Below are 13,641 nucleotides of genomic sequence, written 5' to 3'. Positions count from 1 at the left end.
AGCAGGAATTTTCTGCTAAGTTTATGATTTCAAAAGCAATAATCTCTCAAGGTTGTTAAGAGTTTTAATTCATTCCAAGTTCTATGTAAGCTTATATATAGGCATTTGAAATTAATAAAATATATTGATCTTTATACTCAACTTTGCTTTTAAGTATCTATTGTTCTATACTCAAAACAGTGTTTCTGGAACTTAAGATTTCTATCAGTGATATCAAAGCATTATATCTTATGGGCTGTGCGGCAAGTATTATGAGTGCTAAACACAGAGAAAGGGTGGGCAAAAATATTAGTGAGTTATTATTTTTATGTTTTCAATATTTACTTTAAGCAATATTGCATCTGCAATTCCAATGTTTAGTGGTGAACTCTATTATATTTGAGTTGTCAAAATGAGATTTTATTTAAGATCTCGATGCTTATGGAATGTTGTGGTTACTGATTCTAATCCACCACCATTGAATGCAAATCTCACAATCGCTCAAATGAAAGCACATGAAGAAGACAAACTCAAGAAGGACAAAGCCATTACTTGCCTATATTCTGGACTTGTAGATCATATTTTCACCAAAATAATGAATCTGGAAACACCAAAACAAGTATGGGATAATCTCCAAGTTGAATTTAAAGGGAGCAACAAAGTTAAAGTAGTTAAGCTTCTTGCATTTAAAAGAGAATTTGAGTTGAAGAAGATGAAAGAAAATGAATCTGTCAAAGATTATTCTGGTAGATTAATGAATGTTGTAAATCAAATGAGACTTCTTGGAAATGCATTTGAAGATTATAAGGTAGTAGAAAAACTTATGATATCAGTCCCATAAAGTTTGAAGCCAAGATCTCTGCAATAGAAGAATCTTGCGATTTGTAAAATCTTACTATTGTAGAGTTAATTGGCAAACTTCATGTACAGGAGTAAATAGTTCATATGAGAGATGATGAGGCTGTTGAAGGTGCTTTCCAAGCAAGCAACAAGGGAAGGAGTGCTGGTAACCTGCCAAGAAAAAAACTTGTCAAGTTTTCTAAAGGAAAAACAAGAATACCTTTAAGAAATATTTTCTTGTCGTGCTTTTATTACAGAAGAACTAATCATGCTGAGAAAAATTGCTAGTTTAAGGGTAAACCTTCTCTCCAGTGTATGTTCTGGAATAATCTTGGCCATAGTGAGAAATTTTACAGAATCAAGAAGAAACAATCTCAACAACAAATACAACAACAAGCAAATGTTTTTGAAAAAGACAAAGATGATGAGGAGCATCTGTTTATGGCATCACAAGCTAGCAATACTTTTGAGCTAAATACATGGCTTCTAGATAGTGGTTGCACTAGTCACCATGTCTAAGTTTCTATCAATCTTTTCTTCTATTAACAGATTAGTTCAACCAAAAATCAAGTTGGGAAATGGAGATATTGTGTAGGCTAAAGAAAAAGGCACTATTGCGGTTAGCACAAATAGAGGTATTAAAACCACCACAAATGTTCTTGACTTTCCAGTATTAGATCAAAATCTCCTTAGTGTTACACAAATGCTTAGGAATGGTTATGAAGTCTCTTTTAAAGAGAGATTTTGCTTTATCACTGATACACATGATTCATAGATAGCAAAAATCAAAATGGATGGTAATAGCTTCTATTTGAAGCTTGATGCTGTTAAAGGGCATGTGTTTAGTGCTAAGATTAATGAAAGCATTCTTTGGCACAAAAGATTTAGTCACTATAATCTCAAATCATTAAAGTTGTTGAATGATACTAGTATGGTAGAAAACATGTCTAAAATTCATGTTACTGCCAAAAAATGTGGAAGCTGTGAACTGAGAAAGCAACACCGACAACCATTTCCCAAAGGTATATCTAAAAGAGTAATTCACAAACTAGAGTTAGTCCATTCAGACATATGTGGACCAATGAGCATAGCCTCTTTGAGCAATAATATGTACTTTATATTATTCATTGATGACTTCAGTAGAATAACTTGGGTTTATTTTCTGAAAACCAAGTCACAAGCACTATTAATATTCAAAAACTTCAAGAGCATAGCTAGACTCAAAGTGGTCAGAAGATCAAGGTGTTGAGAACTGATAATGAAGGAGAGTATATTTTGAAGGAGTTCAAGGCTTTTTGTTTAGAAGTTGGGATTGTACACCAGCTGATAGTTCCATACTCTCCACAGTATAAAAGAGTTTCTGAAAGGAAAAACAAGACTATGATAAAGATATCCAGATGTATTTTGTTTGAAAAGAAGTTGCCAAGGTTTCTATAGGCAGAAGTAGTAAATAATTACGTATATTTGCTTAATAAACTTCCAACTAAGTCTATTCAAAGCAAAACACCATTGGAAGCATGGTCAGGTTTCCGGCCTACTGCTAAACATCTCAAAGTGTTTGGATCATTGTGCTACTTTCTTATGTCATCTGCTAAAAGAAGGAAACTAGATGAAAGAACAGAGAAAGGAATTCTTGTGGGATATGTGACAGAATCAAAAGGTTACAGAATATACAATCTGAACGCAGCTAAAATTCAGATCAGCAGAGATGTGCATTTTGATGAGAATTCTGATTAGTACTTAAAAGTGCTTAGAGAAGAGATGTCGGTGCAATCCAAACCGGAACACTGTTCGGTAATTGGGTCATATCTGGAGCTACAGATCTCAGATTTAGGTCCAATTTATATGGATGGAAAGGTAAGACATAGGCCTACAACTTGTATATGGAGCCCAAGATCTAAAAAGGCCATTATCAAGTCCAAATTGTAGCAACAACAAAGAAGCCCGAATCTGTCTTCCAGCCCGAGCACTGTTTGGTATTTTGGCCATATCTGGAGTTCTAGAAGTCCAAATGAGCTGAATTGTTTACACAAGAAAGCTGAGACAATTGTCTACAACTTTCATGTTTACAACTGGCTCCAATTTTGACGTTATCAATGACGTTTTGGGCAGACAAGAGAAGATAAAGATTGTCACCAAGTCAAAAGTTGGCCACCCACTTATCAATTAGTCATCAAATCAATAGTTCCCAATTTTGGCCTATAAAAGGAGGCATTTGCCATGCATTTAGGCATCTTGGTTTCCAGATCAAGATCATGCTCTTCCTTTCTCTCTTTATATTTTTTGTAATGTTTATACTTTACTTTCATTAATATCAAGTTTATGCCTTTCATTTCCTTTCCTTTACTTAGTTAACTTTTATGTTCTTATTTTGTTTATCTATTTTGCTTTCTTTCATTATGTCTAGCTAAGTTAATTATGTCAAGGTGAAAAGGTTACACTAATGGTGTAAGAATAAGTATAATGTAAACTTAATATGGACTTTAATGTTTGATACTAACATGTTTTATATTTGTTATCTTGTTCACTCTTTAATACTTTGCTTGTTAAATGACTAATCTTGATTTATGTTGTATAACACTTGGTACAACAAATGCTTGGCACTTTCATAGCCCATAATGTATGGTATAACCGACACCTGAGCTATGAAAGGAACTTGATTTGTTGTTAACATAAGTTATAATCATGAATGCTTGACGAGATTTACAAGTATTAGCATTAATTGAATAAGATGATTAATGTAATCATGTTAACAATATATAATCTGATTGGAACCTCCTTTGTGTGTGGTTTCCAATTCAATAATAAGAGTTTATACTATACTTGTTTGATATACCATTAGTGGAACCTCTAACCTTGACATTTGTTATTATTATTGTTTAATCCTTACATTAATTTTCCATCTCCAAGTTCTTATCATCTTCTTCTTCTTCTCTTTCTTTATTATTATTATTATTATTATTATTATTATTATTATTATTATTATTGTTATTATTATTATTGTTGTTATTATTATTGTTATTGTTGTTGTATTATTGTTATTTATAATTTGTACAATTAACCTCCCTGTGGTTCGACCCCGGTCTTGCCGGATTATTTATTACTTCGACACTCCTGCACTTGGGAGAAGACATCAATCTTTTAGTCGTGTCAAGTTTTTGGCGCCATTACCGGGGAGGTAAGTTCTTGTATAAATTATAATATTTATTTTATTTTCTCTTTTCACTTTTCTTGTATATAACTTTGTTTCTTTTCTCTTGTTTCTTCTTCTTTTATTTTCTTCTTTTTTTTTTATTTTATTCCTACACGTGCATGAGAGTGTGGTCACGTACATCAAGTGGTAGACTTTGTAGGGTATCCTCATCATTTTCAGAAAATATGGCTGAAGAAGATAATCAATCACTTCATAATGAAAATAATGAGAATAACCGTGCTAGAACACTTAGAGACCACATGAATCCCACAAGAACAAGTGCACCATCATGCATAGTTTTTCCTCCTGATGCATCTCATTTTAATTTTAAACCAGGTATTATTCAACTTTTACCTTCTTTTCATGGCTTAGAATTGGAAAATCCATACTTGCATTTAAGGGAATTTGAGGAGGTCTGCAACACATATAATAATTTAAATTGTAGCATGAACACCATCAGATTAAAGCTCTTTCCTTTTTCATTAAAAGATAAAGCTAAAACATGGCTATAAAATTTAAGACCAGGATCCATTCGTGCTTGGGATGAAATGCAACAACAATTTTTAAAGAAGTTTTTCCCATCTCATAGAACAAACTCTTTCAAGAGACAAATCACCACTTTCACTCAAAAACCAGGAGAAACATTTTACCAATGTTGGGATAAGTATCGAGACTTGCTTAGTACTTGCCCTCATCATGGTTTTGAAACATGGAGATTGGTTTCACATTTCTATGAAGGGTTAACACCTAAAGATAGGCAAATGGTTGAATTGATGTGCAATGTAACTTTTGAAGATAAAGACCCTGATGAAGCAATGGAGTACTTAGACTTGTTAGTTGAAAATGCTCAAAATTGGAACACCGCGGGTACTTATGAGGCACCGAGTAAAACTCAACCTCATACATCTAGTGGAGGTATGTACAACCTTAGGGAAGATCATGACCTTCAAGCCAAGTTTGCATCTTTAACTAGAAAAGTCGAGGTACTAGAATTGAAAAAGAGTGGTCAATTAAAATCTATTAAAAACATTGTGTGTCAAATCTGTGAAACAAATGAACACTCAACCAGTAATTGTCCAACCTTGCCTTCTTTTAAGGAATGTCTCCATGAACAAGCCCATGCTTTAAACAGTTTCCAAAGGGCCAACCACAACCCATACTCCCAAACATACAACCCTAGTTGGAGAAATCACCCAAATTTTAATTGGAAGAGTGAGAACAACAATGCACAAACTTCACAACCACCGTTTCAAGCACACCACAATTTCCAAAATTCTCATGGATATACACCTCCTTATGCTCCACCTCTTAGAAGAAATCTTGAGGAAACATTGCATGCATTCATTGAAAAGCAAGAGACAATCAATACTCAACTTGCTCAAAACATGACAGATTTTAAAGATACTCTTGTAAAATTAACATCTGCTCTCAATTTCCAAGAGAAAGGTAAGTTTCCATCTCAACCACAACAAAATCCCAAGGGGCAATACAATGCAAATGCAAGTAGTTCCGGAAACCAACACATGGATCAAGTCAAATCAGTCACTACTCTGCGCAGTGGTAAGGTTATTGAAAAACCCTCTCTTGAACCTTATGAGAAAGATGATGAGTCAATCTCTGAGGGTAAGGAAGGGGGTGAATCTGAAAATTGCAAAGAAACGACTGATTCACCTCCAGCACTTCCATTTCCTTAAGCCATGACCAAACAAAGGAAAGTCAATCACAACTCTGAAATTTTTGAAATTTTCAAACAGGTAAGGATCAATATACCTTTGTTGGATGCTATTAAACAGATTCCTTCCTATGCTAAATTTTTGAAAGATCTATGCACTGTGAAGAGGAAACTGAATGTGAAAAAGAAAGCCTTTCTAGCCGAACAAGTAAGTGCTATTCTTCAGAACAATAATGCTTTGAAATATAAAGACCCTGGTTGTCCTACAATTTCTTGCTTTATTGGAGACCATAAAATTGAAAAAGCCTTACTTGATCTTGGTGCTAGTGTGAATTTACTTCCATATTCAGTTTTTCAAAGTCTCAATCTAGGTGAGTTAAAACCAACTTCGATATCTCTTTTACTTGCCGATAGATCTGTAAAAGTGCCTAGAGGAATAATTGAAGATGTGTTAGTACAAGTCGATAAATTCATTTATCCTGTGAATTTTATTGTCTTGGACACGGAACCTGTTGAAGCATGTAATTCATTTCCTGTTATTTTAGGACGTCCGTTTCTTGCAACCTCTAACGCATTGATTAATTGTAGGAATGGACTGATGAAGCTGTCATTTGGAAACATGACATTGGAGATGAATATTTTCAACATTTGCAAGCAACCTGGAGATGATAATGATTTACAAGAATTAGATCATATTGACGAATTAGTTTATGATCAACTTGAATCTACTTTAAGTAAAAATGAATTGGATGAAACTGAAGATTTGCAAATGATTTATTCTGAGGAAGAAATCACGGATGAAAAAAGCACAGAAAATGTTGATGTGAATCTTTTGTCAACAGTGACAACAAATTCTACATCTAACATCACACCAATGGATGATTACTTTCCTAACGAATCCTTACTTTCTCTCAGTCCAATACCTTGGTATGATAAAAATATCAATTTTCTTGTTTTAGGAGATTTGCCAGCTGATTGGAGTACCCAAGACAAAGAAAAGTTTTTGAACGAAGTGAAGAGCTTTTATTGTGATGACCTTAACTTATTCAAATATTGTTTCGATCAAATATTTCAAAGATTCATTCCCGACAATGAGGTAAGTAGTGTCATTAAACTTTGTCATTCTGAAGCATGTGGAAGTTGTTTCTCGTCAAAAAAGACAATTGCAAAAATCTTTCAAAATGGATTTTGTTGGCCCACCATGTTCAAGGACATGCATGCATTCTGCAAAACTTGTGAAAATTGTCAAAAGATTGATACTGGTCAAAAAGTTTTGTTTTATAATTCTCAACTCTATGCATTTCCTAGAGAGCTAAGACTAAGATGGAGCAATCCTTATGGGGTCTGTGATATTGAGAATTCAATGAATGACAATGATTTTAAGGAAAATAGACATCGTTTGAAAGCTCACTTTGATAATTTTCTTAATGAAAATGAATCAACTGGTTTGAATGATTTTGTAGATAAAGGTTGATTATTATTTTTCTCTCACATTGTTTTTGTGTTTCTTTTTGAGTGATTTTTGCTAGTTTATCTCACCCCGGTCAAATGGCGGATAACGGTACTCCGTGACTTAAGTCGGTCTTTCAATTTCCCACAATTACTGATATTTGTGTATATATTTATGCAATTCTTTGAATCTCTCTTCCAATTCTCATTTGAAAATGGACACTAATCTTGAAAAATTGAAAAAGTATTTTCCCGCTCTGCCTCAGAATGCGATCACAAAAATTTACTGTGCTAGATGTGCAAGATTGAGATTGTTAATGAATCATGGAATTCCTGAAGATATTCGCTGGTTGATTGAAGCAAAGGTCCGATTATCAGGTGAGTCCTCTAATTTTTTTATTTCACACATGCCTGGAACAGGTAAAAGCACTTTTGCAAAGAAACGTCGTGCAAAACGACTAGAAGTCTGCCATCGATGTGCTAGATGGACTTGTAATACACAATGTCGTTCTTTAGGAATGGTATCTATAAACCGTGAAGATAAAATACAATTCATTAAGGATGGCCTGGGTAAGGAGTCTTTAGATAATCTTCTATTGACTCTTGAGACGCATTCTAGTGGAGATGTGCATCGTGCAATTCATGATTTATGGCCACTATTTCATAAAGAACATGATCGACTTAGTCTTGGGAATCTGACTAAAAAAGACCCTGTTTGCTAGTTTTTAAAAAAACTGGATGGGAAGCCTATCCCCGACCCATAGAGGGCGTTTAAGCCGTTCTTGGACGTAAAACCAAGGGAAGATGTGAGCCACAATCACAACTACCTGTACATACACATGTTTTTTTTTTCAAAAGTAAATAAATAAATAAATAAAAAGAGAGAGAGTGTGTGTGAGACTCCAGCTGGCCTACATATAGGTGTTATGATTGCCTTTCTCATTTCTCATCTATAAAACCCTTTTTTCCTTCCTTTCATTTCTACTCAACCCATACATTCAACAAATACAGAAGTGTGTAGAAATGGCAAGTTCCTCAAGTCATCAAATAAGAAATATTTGTGTTTTCGGTGGATCTAGTCCTGGGAAAGAAAAGGAGTTTTTAGAATCAGCAAATCATCTTGGTCAGGTGCTAGCTGAGAGAAAGATTCATTTAGTGTATGGGGGAGGCAGTCTTGGGTTAATGGGAGGTGTGTCAATAGCTGCATTTTTAGGAGGTAGTCAAGTTTTGGGGGTCGTCCCTGAAGCTTTGGCACAAGGGGACATCATTGGAAAAACAATTGGAGAGGAGCTTCAGGTCTCCACAATGTCAGCTCGAATGAATGCAATGTTTAACCATGCTGATGCCTTCATTGCTTTACCAGGTGGTCTAGGCACATTGGAAGAGATCTTTCATATTTCCTCTTGGGCTCAACTGCACATTCACCATAAACCCATAGGTTTGTTAAATGTTAATGGTTATTATGATAAATTGTTGTCTTTTCTTGATCACGCTGTGGAACAGGAAGTTCTAACATCTTCTGCACGACAAATCATAATCTCTGTTGCTACTGCTGAACAATTGATTGACCAACTACAATCTTTCATTCCTGTGATTGATCCTTCCATGAGTCGCATAAATTGGTCATCTAAGGAAAGCCATAAAAAGCTTAGATTGGATTTGAGCCTTCATTTGTGATTTTTTGTGTCTTTTGGTTTTATTATTGTGTTTTGTTATTTCTTATTTTTGTTTTAGTGTGTTTCAGGTTTGTCGGTGTTCGTTATTTCAGGTGATATCTTCTATACTCTATCTTTCTACCTTAAAACATTGAGGACAATGTCTCGTTTTGGTTGGGGGGAGAGGGTAGTAGTTGATAAAAAAAATAATTTTGTTTTTCATTTCATAAAGCATGTGCATAATTGTTGTTACTAGGATGGTAGAGTAAAGGAGCTCTTTTGTTAAAGTGACTCTTGAGACGCATCTTAGTAACCATTCTTAACAAGGTCTATTATAATACTTCCTGAAATATTCAGATTTACAAACTTTCGCATTGTTATCACTTAATTCTGCTCACATACTTATTTAACATGTATTCTTAAACCTTAATTTACACACACACACTTTAACATATGATTGTGGGTTGCATATTGGATTATTACATTATTTATGTTCTTTTGTTAAACGTAACAACTAAGGAAAAGGGATTGTATATAATTAAGAAAAAAAACATGAAAGAAAAAGGAAAGAAAAAGAAAAAATGATGATAATAAAAATGTAGATAAGTTTGGTTTCGTAGCCTCCCTAACCTAAGCAATTAAGCCCGAAGGGGTGTTTTAACACCTAATACCCTAAAGTTAACTGACTTGGGAGCTATTGGCCCAATGCTTGTTACATGGGTTGAGGAAAAAAGCTTAAGGAAATCAAACATTGCACTATCTACATATCAGTATCTGCGACCCGAGTTACTAAGCTCGTCGGGGTGTCTTAACACCTAATGCCCTAAGACCAACTGGTCTGGGAGTCATTAGCTGAAAGCTCGTTACATGGGTTAAAGATGCATGATATTTTTAAATTATATGTATATAGATTTAAAAAAAAAAAAACGAAAAAAAAAGACAAAAATAGTAATCCCAACCCAAGGAAGTTAACCTTAAACATTAGAACAAAAATTTTGTTTTCTTCCAAGAAAAGCCCCATAATTATGTGTTGATACATTGAGCACAAAAGAAAGGTTTATTAATATCTTGTTAAGTGGTATTAAGCAGATATATAAATTTAATGAGAGTTTGTTTATCTGGATAGATTAATGGAAGTTAAATGATGAATACCTTGCTTTGTGAAATTTGCAAATTGTTTTAACGCTTTGATTACTAGGGACTAGTAATAAGCTGGTTGAGGGGTGTGATTAGTACTTAAAAGTGCATTTTTATCATGGTTTTATATCATCATTTTGCACTTGAAGTATCAATAACTCCTTAAAGTGCATTTTTATCATGGTTTTATATCATCATTTTGCACTTGAAGTATCAATAACTCCTTAACTAAAGCATGTTTTATAATAATATATCTAATAATATAAGATACCTTTAATTTATGGTAAATGTTCATTTTAAATGCAGGCCTATCACATAAATGAAAGGATTGATTGATGACTTGAAGAACTTAAATTGCAAGGATAAAGAGATGGTCAAACTTAGAGAAGAGATGTCGGTGCAATCCAAACCGGAACACTGTTCGGTAATTGGGTCATATCTGGAGCTACAGATCTCAGATTTAGGTCCAATTTATATGGATGGAAAGGTAAGACATAGGCCTACAACTTTCATATGGAGTCCAAGATCTGAAAAGGCCATTATCAAGTCCAAATTGTAGCAACAACAAAGAAGCCCGAATCTGTCTTCCAGCTCGAGCACTGTTCGGTATTTTGGCCATATCTGGATTTCTAGAAGTCTAAATGAGCTGAAGGTTTTACACAAGAAATCTGAAACAATTGCCTACAACTTTCATGTTTACAACTGGCTCCAATTTTGACGTTATCAATGACGTTTTAGGCAGGTTATCAATGTCGTTTTGGGCAGACAAGAGAAGATAAAGATTGTCACCAAGTCAAAAGTTGGCCACCCACTTATCAATTAGTCATCAAATCAATAGTTCCCAATTTTGGCCTATAAAAGGAGGCATTTGCCATGCATTTAGGCATCTTGGTTTCCAGATCAAGATCATGCTCTTCCTTTCTCTCTTTATATTTTTTGTAATGTTTATACTTTACTTTCATTAATATCAAGTTTATGCCTTTCATTTCCTTTCCTTTACTTAGTTAACTTTTATGTTCTTATTTTGTTTATCTATTTTGCTTTCTTTCATTATGTCTAGCTAAGTTAATTATGTCAAGATGAAAAGGTTACACTAATGGTGTAAGAATAAGTATAATGTAAACTTAATATGGACTTTAATGTTTGATACTAACATGTTTTATATTTGTTATCTTGTTCACTCTTTAATACTTTGCTTGTTAAATGACTAATCTTGATTTATGTTGTATAACACTTGGTACAACAAATGCTTGGCACTTTCATAGCCCATAATGTATGGTATAACCGACACCTGAGCTATGAAAGGAACTTGATTTGTTGTTAACATAAGTTATAATCATGAATGCTTGACAAGATTTACAAGTATTAGCATTAATTGAATAAGATGACTAATGTAATCATGTTAACAATATATAATCTGATTGGAACCTCCTTTGTGTGTGGTTTCCAATTCAATAATAAGAGTTTATACTATACTTGTTTGATATACCATTAGTGGAACCTCTAACCTTGACATTTGTTATTATTATTGTTTAATCCTTACATTAATTACGTTAATATTTCATCTTATTTTCCATCTCCAAGTTCTTATCATCTTCTTCTTCTTCTCTTTCTTTATTATTATTATTATTACTACTACTACTACTATTACTACTACTACTACTACTACTACTACTACTATTATTATTATTATTATTATTATTATTATTATTGTTATTGTTATTGTTATTGTTATTATTATTATTCTTGTTATTGTTATTGTTATTGTTGTTGTATTATTGTTATTTATAATTTGTACAATTAACCTCCCTGTGGTTCGACCCCGGTCTTGCCGGGTTATTTATTACTTCGACACTCCTGCACTTGGGAGAAGACATCAATCTTTTAGTCGTGTCAAATTCTCACTGGAATTGGGACTTAAAGGGAGTTGATTAGAAAAGAAAAGCTGCACTTGAACCAGCAATAAGAAGTATTGGTGTTGAAGTTCAACCAGACATTGAAGCAATTTCAGATACAACAGTACTTAAAGTAAGGCCATTGTCTGATGTGTATGAAAGATGTAATCTTGTACATGCTGAGTCTACAAACTACACTGAAGTTGCAGGAGTTCCAGCTTGGATTGAAGCAATAAAATTAGAAATTGATTCCATTGAAAGAAATGGAACTTGCAGATTAATTGAACTTCCTAAAGATAAAAAAGAAATTGGTGTGAAGTGGGTCTTCAGAACCAAATTCAATCCAGATGGTTCAATCTTTAAGCACAAGGCTAGACTGATTGTTAAAGGCTTTGCTCAAATTGCTAGAGTGGACTATGGTTATACTTTTGTGCCAGTAGCTAGGCATGACATTATAAGACTCCTATTTGCTCTTACATGTCAAAAAGAATGGAGAGTATATCATTTAGATGTTAAGTCTGCCTTTCTAAATGGAATACTCCTTGAAGAAATTTATGTTCAGCAACCAGAAGGCTTTGTAGTTGCTGGTAATGAACACAAGGTATACAAGCTACACAAGGCTGTTTATGGCTTGAAGTAAGCACCAATGGCCTGGTACAGCAAAATTAACACTCATTTGATTCAATTGGGATTCAAGAGAAGTGAAAATGAAGCTACTTTGTATCTGAAACAAGATGAAGATGGTTTGTACCTAGTGATATCACTCTATATAGACGATATGCTAGTTATTGGAAGCAATGCAAAGTTGTTGGAAGCGTTCAAAACGGAAATGCAAGATGTTTTTGAAATGTCTGATCTTGGCATTATGAACTACTTTCTTGGAATGGAAATACATCAATGTAGCTCGGGTATTTTTGTTTCACAAAGGATATTGTTGTTATACTCAAGAAATTCAAACTTGAGTCATGCAAAGAAGTAGTAACTCCTTTGGCATAAAATGAGAAGATTTCAAAAAATAATGGTAAGAAACTTGAAGATCCCTCTGCATTTAGAAGCTTAGTGGGTAGTCTACTATACTTGATAGCAACTAGACCTGACTTGATGTTTCCAACTGGTTTGCTATCAACTTTCATGAGCTCACCTAGCAATATTCACATGGAAATTGCTAAAAAGGTGTTGAAGTACATTAGAGGAACAACTGATCTTGGTATCGGGTACTCAAAGACAGGATGAGTGAAACTAATTGGTTATGTAGATAGTGACTGGACAGGGAGTGTTTATGACATAAAAAGCACCTCTAGGTATGTTTTCAACATTGGTTCAGGTGTAATATGTTGGAATGCAAATAAGTAAGAGGTGGTGATACAATCAACTGCAGAAGCAGAATATATCTTAATGGTAGCTATTGCAAATCAAGTAATTTGGTTGAACAAGTTGCCTGCTGATTTGGGTGGAGAACAAAGCTCACCAACTAAGCTTTTTTGTGATAACAAATCTGCTATTTTCATTTCTCTAAATCCGGTTCAACATGGCAGAACCAAGCACATTAGTGAAATTTTACTCTATAAGAGAAGCTGGGAAGAATCTGCTTATAAAGCCATATCATTGTCCAACAGATGTTCAACTTCCAGTTATAATGACTAAAGCTCTTCCTAGATCAAGGCTGGAATTTCTAAGGATGAAACTTGGTTTGTTCAAGGCAAGTCTCAAGGAGGAGTGTTAGAATTATGAGATTCTACCTTTAACAAAGATAAAAGTTAAGTGCAGTTATCTTATTTGAATTCTATATAATCGTTTTACTTTCAGAGTTTGCAGCAGGAA

General features: G+C 33.9%; 1 long non-coding RNA gene across 1 annotated transcript; it reads right to left on the bottom strand.

Moving 5' to 3' along the window:
• Positions 1-2,402: 2,402 nt before the first annotated feature.
• LOC105139907 (uncharacterized) lies at positions 2,403-11,931 on the bottom strand. Its single transcript, XR_845083.1, has 3 exons — positions 11,831-11,931; positions 5,094-5,098; positions 2,403-2,548 (listed from the first exon to the last, which is right to left on the bottom strand). It is a non-coding gene; the product is annotated as an uncharacterized LOC105139907 (long non-coding RNA).
• Positions 11,932-13,641: the final 1,710 nt, after the last annotated feature.

This window comes from Populus euphratica, unplaced genomic scaffold, assembly GCF_000495115.2.
Source record: "Populus euphratica unplaced genomic scaffold, PopEup_1.0 scaffold203.1, whole genome shotgun sequence".
NCBI classification, from domain to species: Eukaryota; Viridiplantae; Streptophyta; class Magnoliopsida; order Malpighiales; family Salicaceae; genus Populus; species Populus euphratica.
The sequence above is the reverse complement of the archived record's forward strand: the minus strand, read 5'-3'. Positions and strand labels throughout refer to the sequence as shown.